Genomic DNA, 20,849 nt, shown 5'->3' with positions numbered 1-20,849 from the left:
GCAGAGTTACGATATGATTGGAGCACTGATTAGTTCGTTCGCATTGGGCCAATGGACGTTTTTTGTTAATATGAGCCATTGCATTCATTGCTTCGTGACGAAATACCCGAATAAATAAATTTTCTAGTAAACACTCAAAAATACAATGGTTGCTTCGAAATGATCTAATTTGGGACAGACATTATCGAAGGACCACAATTTATTTCAACATTATGGGTATATGGCACAATTTAAAACTAAAGTTTGGCTAAGTAGTAATCATACTTAGAAACATAAACCAACAAGAACTGTGCAATGTAACGCGTTTAATGAATAATGTAATTTACGCGTCAATACGAGAAGAAACCGACTGTGAAGAAGTTCTCATTCTCATTTGCCGTTTGAGTGAGACAATTTTCAATTCGTCTAGCATTTGCCATGACCATTAACAAATAAAAAGGCCAATCTTTGAAAGTTTGTGGTCTGAATCTAAAGAATCCGTGGTCTTCCATATGTGGTATTTTCATGAGTCGGAAGACTGTCTGTGTTATTTGTTCTTGTGCTTTATACCGAAAAGCGCAACCTATGCACCAAAAAAAGAATCATTGAAATTTTTTTTATTTATATTTATTATCCCAATAAAAAATTGAACTTAATAAAATCCAAAATCTGCTCATTTATTGCTTCTAATGCGGAATAAAGTTCGCCGGGTTAGCTTATATTGGATAGAAAAGAATGAGAAGTGATCGTAGCTCGTAGGTTTAGAATTAGTGAGTAAGCAATGGGAAATATTTCTTTAATATAAATTATTCTCATTCAGTTATTTCTTAAGTCCGCCAATACACCTGCAAGTGATTGCTGCCTTGATACCGTTGACATCGTTCTGAAAAATAGTTTACAGAATTATTCAAATTAAAAGTAAAAAATGAATATTAAAATATCATGTTAATAACATAAAATTATTATTTATAGTATTAAAATTTATACTTCTTTGCTGTTGATATAAGATAATCTCACGTTAATTTAATATAAGTTTGTACTTACTAAAATATGTCAATTATAAGGTAAAACTCTCTTTTAAAGTTAAATGTATTCATTTTTCAATGATTTCATCGAAATAATTGAAAAATAAAAGGTAGGTGAAAAGGAAGGAAGTTTATGTAATATGCATGAAGGTCAATTGCTACAAGCATGAATAATCGATAGATTACGTAAATACCACTTTTTATTGATAATTCATATATCAATTTATATTATTTTCAATGACTATTTCGATATATAAATGAAACAGTTACATCACATCAGACTTAGTACTGGAAAACATTTATCGATTTGTAAGGAAGAGTGATACGAAATAAAAAAAATTATGTTTCTGGGTTATAGAAAATATGGCATTTGAATGACGAGATTAATAGTGCCACGTTAATGAGCATGCGTCAACCCACCAGGAGTTATCGTAAAGCCTTCTCGTTCGAATGCAGTGCTTCTCGCTTCTCTGAATGCTTCAGTATTTTGTTCGCCTATGTCCAAAATTAGTTCTTGTCTTTTCGGTTCCATGAAAAAATGTGTGAATAACGATTTGTTGTGAAGTTTCACATGAATCTTCAAAAAGCCGTAAGCGTAATCTATTACTTTCAACGGAAAAAACGCAACACGCAATGCGTTACAATTTTTACCATCTGAAAGTGCAACAAAAACCTATTATATTTACCGTGTTCACATGTTTTTAAATGGCTCAAGTGTCTTAAGTTGATAGAATTTACGTTCTAAATGACCTCTGCTAGCCATCCCCATTTTTGATTCATTCAGTTGCTCGCTACGTCTACTACAGAATTGACGTGATTCAAGTGACATTTATACCGAAAACGAATTCAATTGAAGCCTCTAAAAGTCGCCATTAATAATTTTTTCTTATTTTAACTATACTTACATTAGAAAAATTATTTATTACACTCCAAAAAAGTAAAAAAAGGAGTTCCTATATTTGCAGTTGAACCCACCTAAATTCAATTTTATACTTATCGGATCCTGTACGTCTTTATTTTCTTCCTCATGACTCGCGCCCGAAAAACCGAAACGGAACGGAGCCACAGAAAGAGGAAACACCGTCCATACTCTCGCACTCGCATTCTTTAGAAAAAATTGGTATACGTGCTATTCACACAACGGTTTTGATAACCTATGGCTTCCCAATATTAAGAGGATTTTTATTGTTTTGGTGGAAATAACTCCCAAAAGTAATAGCAAGTTTTTTTTAATTAATTCGATTAAGTTTTTTAGTTATATTGATTAATAACTACTCGTATTAGTTCTGATGGCATCGAGTACGTGACGGTATGTTATATCAATGAGTCGCGGTATACGAGGTGTATTAATAAGTTGAGATGTTGAAAACTTGGCTGTATTAACAAGTCGCGTTATGTGAGAGAAATACTCTGGTTGCTGGCTAAAAGGGGGGATGATGGACACTTACTGGTAGAGGCCTGATTATTTACAAATACGTATACTATTGTGATTGGTGAGTGGAAAATTGGGTGGGAATTTTAGTGTTGCGAGAGAAGAAATAGACAATACAGATGATATGAAAAATCTAGGAAACTAGGAAGAAAACTAGGGTAACACATCTATTTTTCATACACTCCAGAAATCTTGAGATTACGTACCTATTACGAAATTAGAGGAAGCACTCCAAGAAAAAGCTATAAATCACACTCTTCTAAAAGTAGTTCTACTTTCTCCGAATAAAATGTTGAATTTACTTGTTTATATGCTTTTTATCCAAATATCTGAAGTAATAAAAATATGGAAATATTTTTCAGTGACACTAGAGAAGCTCCTAATGCTAATGCAATTAAAATTTATTTAAAGCGTTGTGAAGAAACTGTTTCTTCGCTTAAACCACAATCAAAAGTTTGTCCTACAACATCTGGGTGATAATATTGAAAGTGTTCTGTACGAGATGGAAACCATTTTTTATGTCGGATACTTTATTTGTATCCTTTTTATGATATCTTATCATATGTTGGAAGTTTCAATGATTGACAAATAAAAAATATATTTAGGTTACAATTTAAAACAATTTTAACCTATAAAAAACTTGTTTGTTTTGTTTTCAACATTTTTGAGTGATGAAACTCATAAATTTAAAAACCATAATAACATACAATTAAAAATATGTCCATATATTAATTCCATATTTTGAAACAAATTTAACTTACTTAATTTTTTATAATTTTCACAATTTTTATGCAATGAGGGGTGAAAGCTTTCAAAAAAGATATGTATTCATTATAAATACTCTGTTAAGATATTTTAAGCTATTAAAAATGAATTTTTTCTTTAAAATCTGTTTTATGGTTGAATATTATCTAATTTGTGGAAAAAAATTATAACTCTTTATTCTGATATATAAAAAATGATTGAACATGTATTACTTAATATTCATTTCATTAATTTCAGCCATATTTAGCTCATATGTTTATTTATTTATTTTTTGTGAGAAATGCAGGAAGACTAAAAACACTGTCGAACAATATTCATGATTTATCGGAATCAACTTCAACCTTGTTAAAAGCACAATCATTTAAATCAACGATAATTATTCTTATTCAAACCTTGTAAAAATTGTTTTTAATTTATACTTGTCACTTATCATCCTTAACTCTGTCTGTCTGAATTCTCTTTTATATATTTGTTTTTCGAATAATTGAATAGAACTTTTAAATAACATACCGCATGCTATTACTACAATATGTAAAATTTTTTTTATCCAAATTGACGTATTTTAAGATTTTTCTTAAATAGACATAGTAATTGTATTAATAATCTATTCATGCCGCTGTCCCAGATGTTATGTTAACACGCGAGGTTCGTTTTTATTACTGCCGTGCATTGTATTTTTTTTTAACTGGATTGAAAAGTTTTTTAATCTAATTATACACTACGGAACCAACAATTTTTCAAAAGAAGTAGTCCGAATAAACTAGATATATTTAATGGTACGAGTAAAAGTTTTTAAAATTGCTTTTAAAACAAAGAGATTTGAAAGTAACAATCAACTATTAAACTACTTTTTTAGCATGACACATTTACGTGATTTTGGAATTAGAAAAAGTCGGTTTTTGCTTCCTATTGGTTAGATTTGTGAAAGTCGAATAAATATATAAAATACCGTTAAGTAGGATTGCTATCGCAGACTTCCCTTCTGTATGTTCCTATAACAAAACCGGCTATAATTGAACCTTTATTCGAAACTCTATAATCACAATTCTTGCATTTTCCGTTAGGTTATCGCTTTCTATTAAAATGCGCCTCTACCAACACAACGTACAGCAACTTTTTTTTTAATTTTTTTAATTTTAAATATTATTACAGAATAATCTAAATATTTATTAGAATTTTCAGAAATGTATCTGAGCTAATATAAGTTTTGTGCTTTAATAATATCTTTTGAAGTATTTACTTTCATTTTATAGCGCTCAGATAATTGTTTCAGTACTCTAATTTCTCTTAATTTTCCTCTTCCTTATTTTCTCACGAGAGAGCTTTCTTCTCAACATCTTTTTTTAGGTGTTTCTCGGGATATTACTATAGTTGAGGGCGCTGTTGGATATCTGGGCTCTGAAGAGAGATCGTTTTCTTTTAGGAGCCTGAAATTTGAAGAGTTCTATTAATTACAACATACATTGAAACCTCCTTATTAGAATCGTTTTAAACTAATTACTTACCACTGATGGTTGAACGTATTTAGGCAGTTCAAAAAAAATGGTGGGGAATGCATCATTAAGCAAACGAACGTTTGAAATAGTATCAGTCTTATAAAATCACATTAGCAAAATGCTTTGAACATAATCGTTTATTTACAGTTGGTTCCCAATTATCAATTTTCATATTCTTTATCCACGTTTTTCTTCTTTCCAGATATTTAGAAAAGCTGTAACATTTAAATAATAATAAAATGAAAAAATATATCCGTTATAAGATATTTTTAAAAGTAAAAATATACTTTATTATTTATAAAACTGATAATAAACTGCTACTGATCTAATTGAAATTATAATAATAGTATTTTATGCAACGAGGGTACTACTTTAATACCACAAGATAAATATAAAGTTTTGAATTACAATTTTTGTAATAACAAATAAAATAACTCCTCATATTATGTTTAGTAGGTATATTATATCCTTGTCACAGTTCAAATAATTTCCAAATAATGAAAATAAATGGTTACCAATAATCTAAGGATGTATACCCCAGTTATTAATTATCTGTGAATGATATTCGTGGATTTTTTCTGTGACTTTTACAGCCGACATCATAACAGTTTACCATTAAAAAAGTGTAAATCACTGTAGATTCACATCGTGTATTCACTTTTGCCACAAATAAAATGGCGGACTGATCAGTTTTGGTAACAATAGAGTAGCATTGCCAGATATGCATCTCCCTTCCATAATCTAAGCTCTGGGTAAAAAATTTATAAATTACTAACTGATCCAATACTATTGCTTAAGCAAGGTTTACACTAGTAGCAGAGCCACATGTAGCACAGTTATATAGCTCAGCTAAAAGGTCAAAAAGTGACAATGTAGATCTGCTATATAACCCGGCTATAAAGAAAATTTAAGCCTATTTTCTCTGTTGAAAATATAATTGAATAACTCAATTCACCAACTTGCGTTATAAAAACAAGTGGTTATCGAATATCAAATTGAATGAACCCAGTATTAGTTTTACAGGTTTCTTTATTTATTAGTTCTTATCTTATACAATAATTATAAAATTAGATGAATATATTTATGATTCAATATAATCACTTTAATAATAATTAAATAATAAATAATTCAAGACGATACCTTAATGGGTATAATCTATAAAACTGGCAGAAATACTAAACACAGACAATTTATAGTAACGATAACTTAATGAGGTTAGAGTTCATAATAATAAATAAGTAATTGATGATGATGCGCCGCTTTGAAAAGGGTTTTTTTTGGATTACTTAACTATATCACAGTAGCTATGGCGAAAGCAGCAGCTGCTGAAGGAACTACCTTCTACAGCATCTAACTGGAGACTGAACACTCCGGTTTCTCCCAAGCTATATGTAGCTCGGCTAAACAGAATGGCATGAAATTTACTTATAGCAGAGCTATATGTAGCTGACGGAGCTATATATAGCTCATTTTTTATGTAGCTATATAATAGTTATATAATGTAAACCCAACTTTAACTGCTACATCGACAATTACGAGTTGTTAGAAGATTCATCTGCGGACAATAAATCAATAGCAAGAATTGATATCTTTACTTTTTTGTTTTAAAATTACGAATATTTTCATCTTGTTAGAATTTCATTAGATTTGTATTTACTTTATAAATTTTATTGGACACTTTTTAAGAATTATATTATCGTTCAAGGTTAGAAAAAAAATTATATTCTTTATTTTGATATTACGAATTTTATATATTCTCATTTTAATGAAACTTGAAATGTGTGTTTTTGTTTAATTAATTCATACAATTTTGCGTTAATTACCAAAATAGAAAACAAAAAATGTAATAGGTTTGTTCCCAAAAAATAAATATTCAGGTCGATAACAAATTCATTTATTCAAAAACTTGAATATTAGAATTAATAAAACAGAACGTAACAGGCCTAATGGCTCTAACTATCAACTGTCATTGTTAACTGGCCATAGTCTTGAAGATTTTTCTTCCCTCCTACATAAAAACTACAAGAATACTAAGATATGAAAAAACCCAAACAAACTAGTTGAAAGGCAACGATACTTTAGTATCTAAGTGCTCCTAAATTAACATCACTCAATTGGGTTATAACCCTATGCGATAAATGAAAAAAATTCATTTACTTACCCCAAACCCTCGCCCTTGCCTCCCACTTACTTCAGTCACTTTAAAGTTGTTGTTGCAATGGGTGTTTATAGGTAGGGAGGGACTTATTTACTTCAACAAGACCGTAAAATAATCAAGATCGAACATCATTTAAGGTAAGTAAGATGTTTAAAGTTTATTGCAACAACAAATCAACTCAAATTTTTTTTTATTTTAAACAATATGGTTAACCGTGGTAACTAATTAAATACATAATCGTAAACTGACAGTTAAGATATGTTTTCGCAAACTCAGAATTATCTATAATATATTAATCTTGTCTTGTACTTTGTGGTTTAAATATTGCCATATCCACTCCACTTTTTCCAACATGTTCTTGATCCACCGACCGATAGTAGAAGCAGATGGTTTTCTATGAGGCTTTTTAAAAGTGATAAAAAGCCAATCACAAGAGTTTCTTAAATTTTCAATTTCGGTAATATATTTTTTAAACCCTCTAGCTATACATAATTGAGGATCATCATCAAGGAAAGGTAGAACCAAAAGAGGTTGAGATCTATTTACTGCAGATGTTTTCAAACGCTCTGATTTTTTATTATGATTTTATGAGGTTGGATTGAAATGTTCTTGATATTAATTAAAGTTAAAGTTTGTATTCGATGGCTAGTCGCCACGGCTAACAAAACTGCTTAAAGCCGCTAGGCTAATATCTTCGGTTCTAAGCGTCTTTACTATTTGGGGATCCCAAATGTTATCGTACCTCGCGCTGGGTGGTCTTTTTCCAAAAAGTCCCTTGAAAAAACTTAAGCTCAAGCTTAAGTCTGAAATCTTTTGTGAAATTTCGCCCTGCTATTTGAGATATGGCCAATCTGTATGAATTTAGAGTTCCGTAAGTTGCGCCTCTATTATAATGTATAGTGAAAAAAATCCAGAACATCTTCGACAATTACCTTGTACGGATCCGGGTTTTTCTTTATACAAAACGTCCACCATAAACGTAGGCCGCCACTGTACTGTTTTAGGGTAGAGTCTGTTATTGAGGCTAGGCATACATCTAAGGCTTCTAAAGGCAATCGTCCTTGTAATAGCGCTTGCCTGATAACCTCCCCGCCACCAGGGAAAGGCTTTTTCCCAACGGATGGGGTGATCTGCTAAATAAAAGCAATTCTCTGTTAGGATCTAATACTATGGGATCATCTATCAGTAATGATTTAAATATTGGGTACCATGGTTGTGAACACCATTGAGGTACAACAACAATGCCTTCAGCTTTGTCTCTAATTATTTTTTGTAATACCCTTAATATTAAGGAAAACGGTGGAAATGCATGAAAACTCATCGCATTCCAATCTAACGTGAAAGCATCTACTCCATGAGCCTCTTGGTCTTTGACCCAAGATATAAAAATATGACATTTTTTATTAATGCGACGGTAGTTTCCCTGTTTGGAAGATGTGGCAAAGGTAGGAATAGGTGGCTTGTTCTTTTTAATCTTCAAGTGTTCGCTCGACTTTTTGCAGCTTCGATGGTGGTATCCCGCTCCTTTCCAAGCAAGTACTCGGAAATCGTGGTATTTTGCAAGGTGTCTTTAAGGTATTTATTTCAATGCAACAGCAAGAGCTCTCTCCTTGTAACAGATTCATGATGAAAAACATCACACCGCAAGCGTAAGGCATAGCCTCTATATACTCACACTTTTTTCCCTAAATCAGATAAAAAATGCGTTAAGGCTGAGAGTGTTTCCTGGTACAACTATTTTGACTTCTGAGTTAATTAGAGGAGGAACAATCGCCTTTAAACTCTAAGGAGGCAGAAATTTATTTACGAGTTCCACTCTAACCTCCTCTTTCAATCCATTTAACAAGACATTCTCGTAACGTGGGACTAATTCCTGTAGAATTTTTTCAGAAACACTTTTCACCAGCGTCTCTTCTCCCAGAATTGAGTTAATGTTGATGTTGTCTGGTGTCGTGTTATCCATAACCCAGAGAAAAAAGGTCATAAACCATATAGCCACTCTAGGCTTGACAAAACAAAAATAATATAATATAGGTTTATTTTTGAGTATGAGTTACTCTAAACTCAAGTTGATTTATCTTCTAGGATCTTTCCACTCTAGGAAATTCCGAGCTTGTGAACCCTGTCACTTTCCACTCTAGGAAATTCCAAGGTTGTGAACCATGTCAGTTTCCACTCTAGGAAATTTCAAGCTTGTGTCCTCATGTCACTCTAGTAGATATTTTAATTAGATATATTATGAGCATTCTTGGTACATTTTTTTGCTTAACATAGTTTGCTTACCTGCGATTAATGGATTAGAGTTGTTATTCTCTTCCTTCGCCGAAGGACTATCAGAATTGTGAACCTTCCGAGGAATGGCTTGGTGAAGGATGATAACGTTTTTGCTTTTGCTCAATCGCATTTAACCTTCGCATTACTGATTTAAGCTTTGTTTTTATCTCAGCACTATCCGATCCTCTATTTCCAGAACTTCCGGATCTTCCGTGAAATACGATAATTACACTACAATTTATAAGCTTAACCGAAAAACCCGAGCGGGCGACAGAGCACAAAAACGAAGACTGAAGTAAGTGGAAGGCACGGGGTGAGGCTTGTTTTAAATATTATATATTAATAATATTAAATATTATTATTAGAATAGAAGTCGTTTACAGAGTAGAAGTAAATATGCTCTCAAATTATTGCGGAATCTGGAATTTATTTCAATTGGCAAGTGATTGTGTATTTTTTTGCATTGTAAAATATTGAGCCCTTAAATAATTTTGAGCGTGTAGTAGGTAGGTAAAGGTCATGCTTCGCGCATGGATAGCCGTGCAACGATCTTTCTGAAATTGAAGAGCTGTGCTTACGAATTAGGCAAACGGATTGGAACATAAATAAGGAGGGAAGAGTCAGAATTTTTAATCTTTTAAAGAAGTCTCTGTAGTGAGCTCTGCTGTTAAGTCCGAGTAAATATCTAACAGCTTTCTTTTGTAGTTTGAAGTTTCGCTCAAATTGAGATGCCCCCACATACCCCAGATGGGAAGGGCTCAAGGACTCAATAAAGGTATAATGGACTGTTGAGAAGGTGGATACGTACAGTTCTATTATGCACAGAGTTTAAAAGGTCGAGGTCTGATTTGGAAGCAGAGATGTATGAGTGACAACCAATATCTAATTTTGAGTGAATTAAGGCTCTGTATATTTTGAAAAGAGAATTTTTATCAGCTCCCCAGTGGTAATGTGAGAGGATTTTGATAATTTTTAAATAATGCTTAATGATTCATAGCATTCGCTTTTGATTTCTAGGGTATGTTGTTTCCAAGTGAGTTGAGAATCGAATGATAGACTAAAAATTTTACAGTGATTCACAACGGGAAGGCGGATGTGATCAATAAAGACACATTAGAATATTGTGGGTGGTCGTCTACTAAATTTAATAATTTTTAAATTTTGCTACGGATAAAGTTAATCCCAATTGGCTTATATTTTTGCTTAGAGAATTTACTGCTGACTGAATTAGGCTAGTAGTAGTTGAAATGGAAAAGCCATTACTAAAAATAATTTGATCATTTGCATATTATGAAGCCTACTTGACGGAAAAAATAGGACCAGAGCAAAGATCGCTATTATCTTGATTAAATAGAGTAGGGCTTAAAATCGACCCTTGGGGAACACCGTCATTTTGGATGTAATTTGACAATAGAGTGTCATTAGCAGAGACTTTGAAAAATCTAACAATTGGGAAATTCTGTAAAATGTAATATATGACCGTGCATATTGAGTGACGTTAGTTGATTTAAAACTGATTGTTTACTTATGGTATTTAAACTACTAACAATATCGAATACCGCTGCAGTTACTTCTGGCAACAAAATCAAAATGGAAATATTAGATCTTATTCATTTATCATTGATGTTAATCAAAATCTTATTTTTCCATTGATTATTAATTCTAAGACTCTATGAAATTAAAATATAAATTCAATGATGACCTATTAATAATAATGGGTGTTATCGACCCGATTACAACATTTCACAGTCAAAAAATAAATAATAACCTTTTATAAGTTAAGAATTAAAGATAGAAATTGTTCAGTTTTTTTAACAGATGCTGGATTTATTAAACTTGTTTCTTTTGATCACGAAATGTGAACTCGATTCTTATTTTATTTATAAGTCTCGAGGTCACCAGCTAGATATTAATTCGTCATTAGGTACTGTGGGGTTCATTACCTGACTCTTCATTAGATCACGATTTCTTCATTTTCTTGGCTCCAATCTGTGTATTTTCGAAATTCTATGTCTTAATCTTGAATTCATTAAATTTAATCTCTTAATCACGGCATATAATTTTGTAAGCCTTTTTAATTACAAGATTTTTTCATGACTTTATAATTTTATTCTCTTATCATTTCTATTTATACCAAAGTTAAATCATGTATGTACATGTAAGAATTATATCATTTTATATCTATTACAACACTTTGTTAATGTTCTTCGGATATGGGTAAGTAAATTTACTAAGACCTTGAAAAATACCAATTGAATATATTATGCTGGTCTGTTCTAAAAATCTCCCCAGATTCTGACTAAGAAGTGTATTTAAAAATTATTTGTTATCGATTATTACATTTCAAAATTGCATTGCTCTTTGGAACGGGAAAGTTATCATTATTATATGTGTTTGTACTTTTTTTACTTACTACCCAACGAAATACTATTACTTAATCCATTTCTCCACACCATCCTCAAACCATCACCGAAACTTCGCCGTGTTTTAAAGTCGGGATCTAGCATCCATTGTTTTTTGACTTGCGTATAATCACTCTTCTCCTAGACCCAAAAACCTCAAACTTTGCCCCATCACTCCATAAAGCTTTCTCATACTCGACATGCTTCAAATTTTTACGTTATTTAGCCCACTGCAAGATCTTAATTTTATTATTTAGACGTTATAAGAATGGTTTGCTACCCTTCTAAAAATGCTAGCTTCTCTCAATATCCTTTCCAATGTAGAAGCATTCGAAGGTAGATGGTTTTACCCATTTTTAAATGTCTAAAGTCTAAATTTACGAGAAGGAAAACAATTCGTATACGATCTTTACAAAAAGATGTCTTGGTCCAAAAAGTATAAATCACAGCACGTTCTCGCGTCTCATAGTGTTAAAGAATAATAAACAAATCAGCCGGTACTTGTCAATTTGAATGTGTTATTTTTGGTTTGTCAGATACCGTTTCTTCCTTCGCTTGTTAATTTGAAAGAGAAATTTGTTAAATTGTATTATTTTGAAATTTTAAATAGATTATGGGATGTGTAAAAACTTTCGACCAATAGTGTTATTTCTGTCAAATTTCTCTAATAATTTCAATGCGCTATTTAATAAAATTTTCAAAGACTATTTTCCAAAATATGTCTCGAGTTCTGTCGATGATATATGAGGTGTGGCAATTAAGTTCTAGGAATTTGGTCATCAAAACTGCCGTTACTTCATCATCTGCCTAGCAAAGGGATTCTGCCCTTTTTAATTTAACTTTAGGCTGAAATCGATAGCACGTTTGGTTTGTATATTGGCCATATATGTTTTAACAAACGATTTTAGTGGTATGTAGAAAATAGAGAATAAGTGTCTTGATACCGTTTTTTTGTAAAATATGGCACAAAATCGAGTGCAAATCGTAGTTGGTGTATTAAAACAAGTGTTTTACTGAACGAAGCGATTCAAATATCCGTCCATATGAAAAAGTATCATTTGAATAGAGTGTGTTATATTCATTCATCATTATTGCCAACATTCCCTACTTGTCAGTTCATAAATTAATGAATTAGTAAGTTACTATTATCTGTTCCAACTACAGGATAAAAATGTCAATTGATGAACAGGCTTTCTAAAACGACAGAACATGTTTATTCTATTCTAATATAGTAGTCATCGAATAATAATTAAAAATTCTTCGTTGAAATTTAGATAAACATAAATCAATAATCCTATAACCTTGATAAAGTCGCAGATCTAATTTTAGATTAAACTAGCTTTATCGGGAATTTTATATAAATAATATTTCAACAAAAGACTTTGTTTGTTTTTTTCTAAAAATCGTTAAATATATTTTCGTAAAATATACTATGTGTTCATATTTCACGTAATTTAATAAACATCTTTATACCGCCTTCTAAATATAGCCAATACAAAGATGTCAAGGCTTAAGCCAATTATTTTCAATATCTGTGTAAGCCACAGCTGAAATGGCCTTCAGTACCTTCAGCGAATTAGATAATATGACTTCAGTGGACTCACATTAACCGAAGCGGATTTTTCACTATTGAGAAGAGGAAAAAGTCGCCACATCTGACGAATGTGGTGGCTGAGTAATGACTATCGTACCGTGTCGGGCCAAAAATCAGTGACAATTACGCTGGAATCTTACAGCATATTATCGTGATGAAAAATCCGTGAATTGTCTACCCACAAATCCGGTCGTTGATTGTTTGACCTTCTGAAACAAATCGAAGGTGAAGCAACAACGGTAATAAGAAAATAGTAAGAAAATATAAGACTTGATTCACACAAGTTCGATGAATATAGGGTCTTCATCTACGTTGTTAAGTATCTCTTTTGTAACCTCTACTCAACGTTATATTTGCAAAAGATTCAGGTCTTTTGGTACTAGTTTAGAATTGATACGCCTCATGCCCAAAATATTAACCAAAATTTGTTGAGTCAATCATGAGAGCCACTGTCTACGAGTGCCGACATGACAATTTTCAAACACCTTTTTCTCCGTTATGCGACTCGCATGAAACAAGTTTCCGACGACTCCACAACTTTCACTGTATGCTGAACACAGTAACACTGTAACATTTCCAACGATTCCGTAGCTGTAATTCCATGGGAAACCCAAGATATCCAGCAGACTTGTTGCTCAACTTTTTTCCCATAGTCTATATCGTAAAATAAATTTCTCGCATCGTAAAGAACAGGTAACTAACACAAAGTAATTGACATATGGCGCTCGAAAGTGCTAACGATTCGATTTAAAATTGATCAAATCGTGTATACAAACAAGAAGCTGAACAATAATGTGGAAGTCTTGGTCTTTACACAAGAAATTGTATATATCAGATATCAACAATGAGCAAACGTAAACGAGGTTTGTCAAAAATTTATTTTTGCTTTAGAGTAAAATACCTGTATGATTAACAAGATTGTAAAGAACAAATATTCAGGATTAGAGATAGCTTTGAAATACTTGAAATTGTTTATTTACTCCAAAAAATATTTTTTTATTATATTATATTTTATTATTTTATGATTATAATTTTCTAAAATGACTACTTTATCTAGACGTCCGAAATGTTTTATTATAATCATCCCCTATCAGGACAATCTCAATTTTTCCTTGTCGGTGACGTTTTACAGTTTTCAAAACAATAAGTCTTTCAGCCTAAAGGCCACTTGACATGATGCAAGATAACGTGCAATGCAATGCGAGACTGTGAGTTGAGTTTCATGCAAGATCTCGCACTTGCGACAATATCAGTTTGGTGCCATTTTTATTGCGTGCAAGTTGTAATTCTAGGAAGAAAAGAATTTCTGATGTGCTGATATTACGTCTCTCGTCAAGGATTTCTTAGTTATATCGTGTTATATTTTTCTTAGTTTTTCAAATGTTTCTTTAACTATTCTCCAATATATTGTTTTCTGATCTAATTCTATAGCTAAACTCATTTTTCCTCTTGTTCTATCTAACCAGGGCTTGACCCGCCATCGACCGGGTACTCTTTTTTGCCCAACAGACTCCAAATACAAGGCAGCAGATTTTCGTAATGTCAAGCAACAAGCAATATTCGTCTATACAATATTTTTATCTTTCAAGAAATAGCATGCAATGTCATGCTCGTTGCTTGCATCATGTCAAGCGGCCTTAAAACTGTACAATGTTTCCTACATTTATCAAGCATCAATGTGCAAACTTAAATTTTAAAAGTTTTCACAAAGAAAAAACTATATTTTTTTTCAATGCTTAGAAACAGCATTAATTCGAAATTATTTTTAATTCTAAACATTTTCCTCTACAATAATTTTTGATAATGTCAAAATTAAAGGTACTCTAGTCCAAAGAAAAAATCACAAGTCGCAAAACAAATAAAATAAATTCTTTATTATGGTTGATTTACACATTTAAATTATAAATTGACATTTTTCAACCTGAAAATACCCTTAAACCCTCTTAGAATGACGAAAACAATTCCCAATTTGTTGAATGGTTGCAGAAGAAATGGCAACATCTTAATTTGAAATAAAACTGTCGTCTTGTCATATTACATCAGGCGTGATCAGCCTATTCGCAAGCGTTATTTATTCTTTTAAGTTATTTAAATGAAAAAATTCAGTTTTGTACACAATACCGCGCACATATATTAAAGAAAGAAATATATTAATGTAAAATCAGATGATCACGCTGGACATTCTATCAATCCTTACCTCCGTATTCAAAGATTTGAAAAGTTACTGCCAGTTATTGCGTTGGTTATGCGGTTGATTCTCCATCTTACCAAAACCATATCGCCTTCACTGGAACTTGAGAACTTGAGGCTTTGCTGGATCAGGAGTATAATTTGAAGTAGTTCCAAATTACAATTTTTTTAATAATTTTTTGTTATTGTAATATTGTACAAACTTCTCGAAATGACAGTGATTTATTTAATATCAGCACGTTTAGATTATAACAATATTTCACTAATAAACCAGTTGGTTTTCAATCTATTATACAAAAGGAAGTAATAAAAGAGATGTAGTAGTAGTTGATTAGAAAAATATTGTAATTTATTTTTTTTATGATTTTTAAAATGAATTTAAATCTCAACTATCGACGAATATATGATCCAATTAACTCTTTCTCAATGATTGCGGATATTAGAATTATAGAGTGTTAATATTGACCAAAATCATATCGCATTCACGCTAAAACGAAGTAATTATCGAAAATTACAAATTATTTAATATCAGCACGTTTAAATTATAACAATATTTCACTAATAAACCAGTTGGTTTTCAATATATTATACAAAAGGAAATAATAAAAGAGATTGATAATGTAGTAGTAGTTGATTAGAAGAATATTGTAATTTATTTTTCTATAACTACAGTCGAACTCCGATAATTCGAACACCGATAATTCGAATTCCTCGTTAATTCGAACTTTTGCGTCGGTCCCTTGACATTCCTATTACTAACACATGTAAAAAAACCTCGATAATTCGAACTTTTGAAGTTCGAATTATCAAAAAATTAGTATTTTCTGTGTTAATTACCGAAAAATTCGAATTTTTGACGTTTAAATAATTGAAAAGTTCGAATTTTTCTTGTATAAATTATGTATATACAAAGGTATTGAAAAATTCGAACTGTTAGTGTTGAAAAAAATTGAAAAATTCGAATCTTCAGATTCTAGGTAAGACGACGATATTTTGTCGAATCACTCGATTTGCTTCAAAAGAAAAAATCGTCAGCATGAAGCAATCTAGCATAGCTGATTTCTTTACAAAAAAATAAATATATGTATTTTTTTTTATTTTAAGATAAATAATCGGTCCTTTTTAGGACCAAAAATTCTTCAAACGTATACAAATTATTATTTTAAATAAATAAATAAATAAATAAACATGTTATATACCCATAACATATTTATTTATTTATAAAATGGAAAGATGCATCGAAATGCATACATATATGTATGTAAATGTGCACAACTCCGATAATTCGAACACCTCGATAATTCGAACTTTTGCTACGGTCCCTTGCAGTTCGAATTATTGGAGTTCGACTGTATAGAGTTAATATTGAAAATAGAGAGAACGAGGTATGGGAGCTTGCTCAAATGGGTCCGAAAGAATTGGATCGCCATGTCGTCGAGTGATAGGAACTTCGATGAGATTAAATAGCTTTGATTTTAATGGCGAGTCGAGAGATATAGAAATTGATGCTCTTTTTCTCTCCTCCAATAGTACAATTCTACTTACATGCCGCTCGCTAAATCTTTGATATTAAATCTACGATTAGAATTCGTTTCGTGGACTATCGAAAGATCCTGCCTCCTCCAATTAGTATGAAAGGACGCTAGTAATTCTTGAATTTCTGCTTATTTAATGAATTTAAATCAGAACATTGCTTCAGTTTAGTTAAGTTTTCATATAGTTAGAAGATCAATTGAACCTTCTCCTTCAATCAGTTTCTAAAGACTCTTTCTGAAACCAGTAGTTCTCCTAGTCCGGGTTGTTTAATAAATTTTGTAACATATTCCGGCTTTAGTTTAGTTTTCCTGTACTCTACCACGTAACCTTGTAACTATCAAGTATATGGATAAATAAATATTTCCTCTTCCAATGCATAGAATTTGAGACTTTTCAAACTGATTTGAGTTTCTTGTGACATTCATTAGAGCTATAATGTTCTAGTAAAACAGATTTGCTGTGGCTCATGGAGACCGATATCTTTTGGTTTCAGTAGCCCAGTAGTGTCTTCACTTGTCTTATCTCTCTCTATTCTCTCTTCTCAGAACGATGTTTGAACCTCTTTTCTGCTAGTCTATCAGATATTTTATTTCCTTTTCCTTCTTCAAATATCTATCTTCAAATCATACTCAAATCATTTTGGAACTGATTATTATATTTCTTATTGATTTTAAATTGGGCGCATCTCCCAATTTCGTGGAATGGTCCGAGTGCCATACACTGCCATTGTTTCCGAACTGTATACATACGATTTACTAGTATTTCTCCCCTTCTAGTATGATAGCTGTCAAAAAAATGAAAGCTCTGGATATTCCATTGTAAAAGGAGAAGAAAAACACAACATCAATTTCCACATATTAGATATACACAAAAAGTAACAGTAACCTTATATAATAAATATTAGCAGATTCGCATAAAGCACGTTTATATATTGCGTTGTCTCATCTCAACCATTTTAAATTAATGAAAAAATATGAATCTCGAGGAAATATTGAAAATTTTGAAAAATTAGACGATATCTTCTTATTTTTGGTTGTTTTAAATAATCTAGAGAGTCAGGGCCCGGGATTCTTTTATATTTACTAGCGCTGAATTTCCACTCCACTGATTACTGTGATAAATTTTTTGAAGAATGGAAATACTCTGTTTTTCAGTTCATGACTAGGTACCGGACTTGCCGCAGTAAATGCAGTGAACCTTAACGAACGCTCTTGGTTGGTGTGTCAATAAAGGTCTGAACATAAACCTCCGAAATAACCCACTCGTTCTGTTCACTAAGAAAAACAAATATAATATGAATCGCCTGATAATGAACGAGGTTGAACTAGCCTTTAAGTTAAATATTAAATATCTTAATGTGACCTTCCAAGTCACTACCTACATTTCATGCCTTATGCATTTCATTATCATCTTAGACTTAGATGAAAGTGGGCTATAAAAGTTTGCAAGGAACAGAACACGAAATCAAGCGACGTAAATGAGCATCTGAGCATTATAAAAAGTGTATATATCACAATTATCAAACTCGGAATTCCAATGGGCTTATACCCTTCCATTTTATAGGCAGAAACATACGCCACTCGTACATGCGCAGTCCATTACGCACTACACAACTACCGTAATGGAAAGATATTCTATCAGACAGCAGTACAACAGTTCAAACACTTGTTTCTTGTAATTTTGGGTCAAAGTTAGTATGAGAATGCACGCAGTTTCTGAACTCATTGGGAGCAAACAACAATATTACTTTCATGTGGGTACCCAACCACACCAGAATACTCGACAATGAAGAAGTTGATCACCTGAACTCTTTTTATATGACCATAACTTTTTATAGGTTTTCAAAAAGTCATGATGAAGAATGATCAAGACGTTGAATGGGTTTATTAAGTTTGTTTAGTATTTCGACATTAATAGTGCGTAATTTGTTTCATTTAACTCCATCAGTTAAAGCTAAAGTAATTCTTTTTTTCTTTAGTTTTTATTTACTAAATGGAAATACATTTTACCATGTGACTGTGTTTGTTCTACTCCTTAATACTCAAAGAATGATTCATTCCATTATTTTTTACGATCTAAATATTCGTTTAATAACGGGACGTAAGCGCTCATAAATTCAGATGATAATTTGAACAACAATTTAGTAATATCCAGATCATTACCGTTTCTGAGCAGTTTCCGATAAAGTTACATCAAACCAATGATATTTTTTCAATAACACTGATAGAAATATAAAAATCCTTCCTAACATAATCACATTAGAAAGTTGGTTTTAGTATGCATAGATTCTGTAAATATAAATAAGAGATGAACAGATTGAATTATGTAGAGCAGTAATATTTTTCACTACTTTCAAATGGAAAATATGATTATTCAAAACTCAAATGTAATGTAAAATACAAAACTCGCCATTTAGAAAGTGCTCTATATATTAAAATTCTATTGATACATACCAGTGACGTGACTTTCCCTCGATTAGCAGGTAATTTTACCCGCGAGGTCAAAACGATTCTTAAATTTGATAAAAACAAATGTAGCACCACTGCTATTCGCTCGTTGTAGATACTACGTGGACGTACCATATAAAGCTAATGACACATTTTTAATACGTGCCGTGTTAACACGTTTAATACTACACGTCAGAATGTATCACATCATCAGATAGGCCGGACACATATTTGTGTTGTAAATCGTGTGTGCCAGCTGACATTTTGATATTGATGAAGTAGTATCCTCGTCCTTCATGTTCACACAACACACATCCTCCGGAGCTTACTTATAATATCTATAATTAAGCACTTACAAGAAGAGATGCATTGGTTGGATGAAGAAGAGGAAATGGTTGCGGTTACTGCAGCATTGATTGTGCTACAATTAAATCCAGTACTAGGTTCTATAAAATAGCCGTAACCGGCAACATCTGCTCAGCAGTTAACGCATTTGACCTCTACACTTTGAACAGATCAGACGTTCCAGAAGACAGGTTCCTCATCAAACCATACCATAGATTTTGGTGCCGTTAAAAAATTTGAAAAAATTATATTCTTTAACGAAAATAAAACTTAATTTTGTAAGAATGATGGTGTTTATTTCAAGTCGATAGGATTATTATTAACAAACTACGAAGTTTAGACGTTTCGATATATTTTATATCGACCGAGATCCGTTACAAACAGCTACTGCGTCATCAGCGGCGATTATGTAAGAGAGCGGCCGGTCTGTTTGGAAAAATGCTACTGGCAAGAGTGACTTGCCACCATTGGGACAGAGTTGATTTGTTGATAAAAATATAGCAGAGGTTTTCGTGGTTTTTCAGACAATTCTCTCCAGCTATGCAATGGCTAGTTTGTTTTGCCGCAATTAACGTTTTTATGTTAAAATTCCCGGCATGAACCAGATGAACAGACAGATCGATAGAATGACTTATTCTTGGGGCAAAATCAAGAAGCGCATGGAACCTCCCAGTTTTGAGATTCCAAGTGTTCAAACAAATAGTATTCGATTAAAGTATTAGTTAATGCGTAATAACTAGTGGAAACCGTCAACCAACGTATATAAAAATATAGTATTATAGAAGTTTTTATAAAAATAAGATGCTCGTACCACATTTTGACGATTTCGTCATGAAAATCAGATCGACTTTATGAATATATACTTTACCATATGAAACGTGAATTTTAAAAATTATTAATTCTTAACAACCGTTGATGACCCTTTTTTTCTGGTTAGCTTCCCTCTGGACGCCACACCAATCCAAAACAAAAAATCAAATCATAAGTAACACCTTAAAACTACACTATTGTTACAATAATACGTCAAGCTACCCTGTATTGTAAGTTTCAAGTTTTGTATACGCTATAAATAAAAGTACCTATTTACCTCTATTTATCCCGAAATAATCTTCACAACAAAACCGATTACTTATAAAACTTGATAAAACAGTATTCCTTTTACTGTCCCTTTTCATTGCATTACACCATTTCCTCCGTTTTGTTTCA

At 31.9% G+C, this 20,849-nt stretch overlaps 1 protein-coding gene across 4 annotated transcripts in view; it reads left to right on the top strand.

Annotated features, from left to right (window-relative positions):
* The window catches only part of LOC130895603 (ATP-binding cassette sub-family D member 1), a 137,514-nt gene that overhangs the window by 43,471 nt on the left and 73,194 nt on the right, over positions 1–20,849 (top strand). Inside the window, exon 1 of one of the 4 annotated variants that reach the window (XM_057803001.1) lies at positions 9,326–9,424. The exons of 2 other annotated variants lie outside the window; for them this stretch is intronic. The gene's annotated coding sequence lies outside the window, so the exon portion shown is untranslated. Of the gene's footprint in view, positions 1–9,325; positions 9,443–20,849 lie in introns of those variants that run through there. One more of the 4 variants, XM_057802996.1, reaches the window with a different exon arrangement.

Source organism: Diorhabda carinulata, chromosome 6 (genome assembly GCF_026250575.1).
Source record: "Diorhabda carinulata isolate Delta chromosome 6, icDioCari1.1, whole genome shotgun sequence".
In the NCBI taxonomy this organism is placed as follows: domain Eukaryota; kingdom Metazoa; phylum Arthropoda; class Insecta; order Coleoptera; family Chrysomelidae; genus Diorhabda; species Diorhabda carinulata.
The sequence above is the reverse complement of the archived record's forward strand: the minus strand, read 5'-3'. Positions and strand labels throughout refer to the sequence as shown.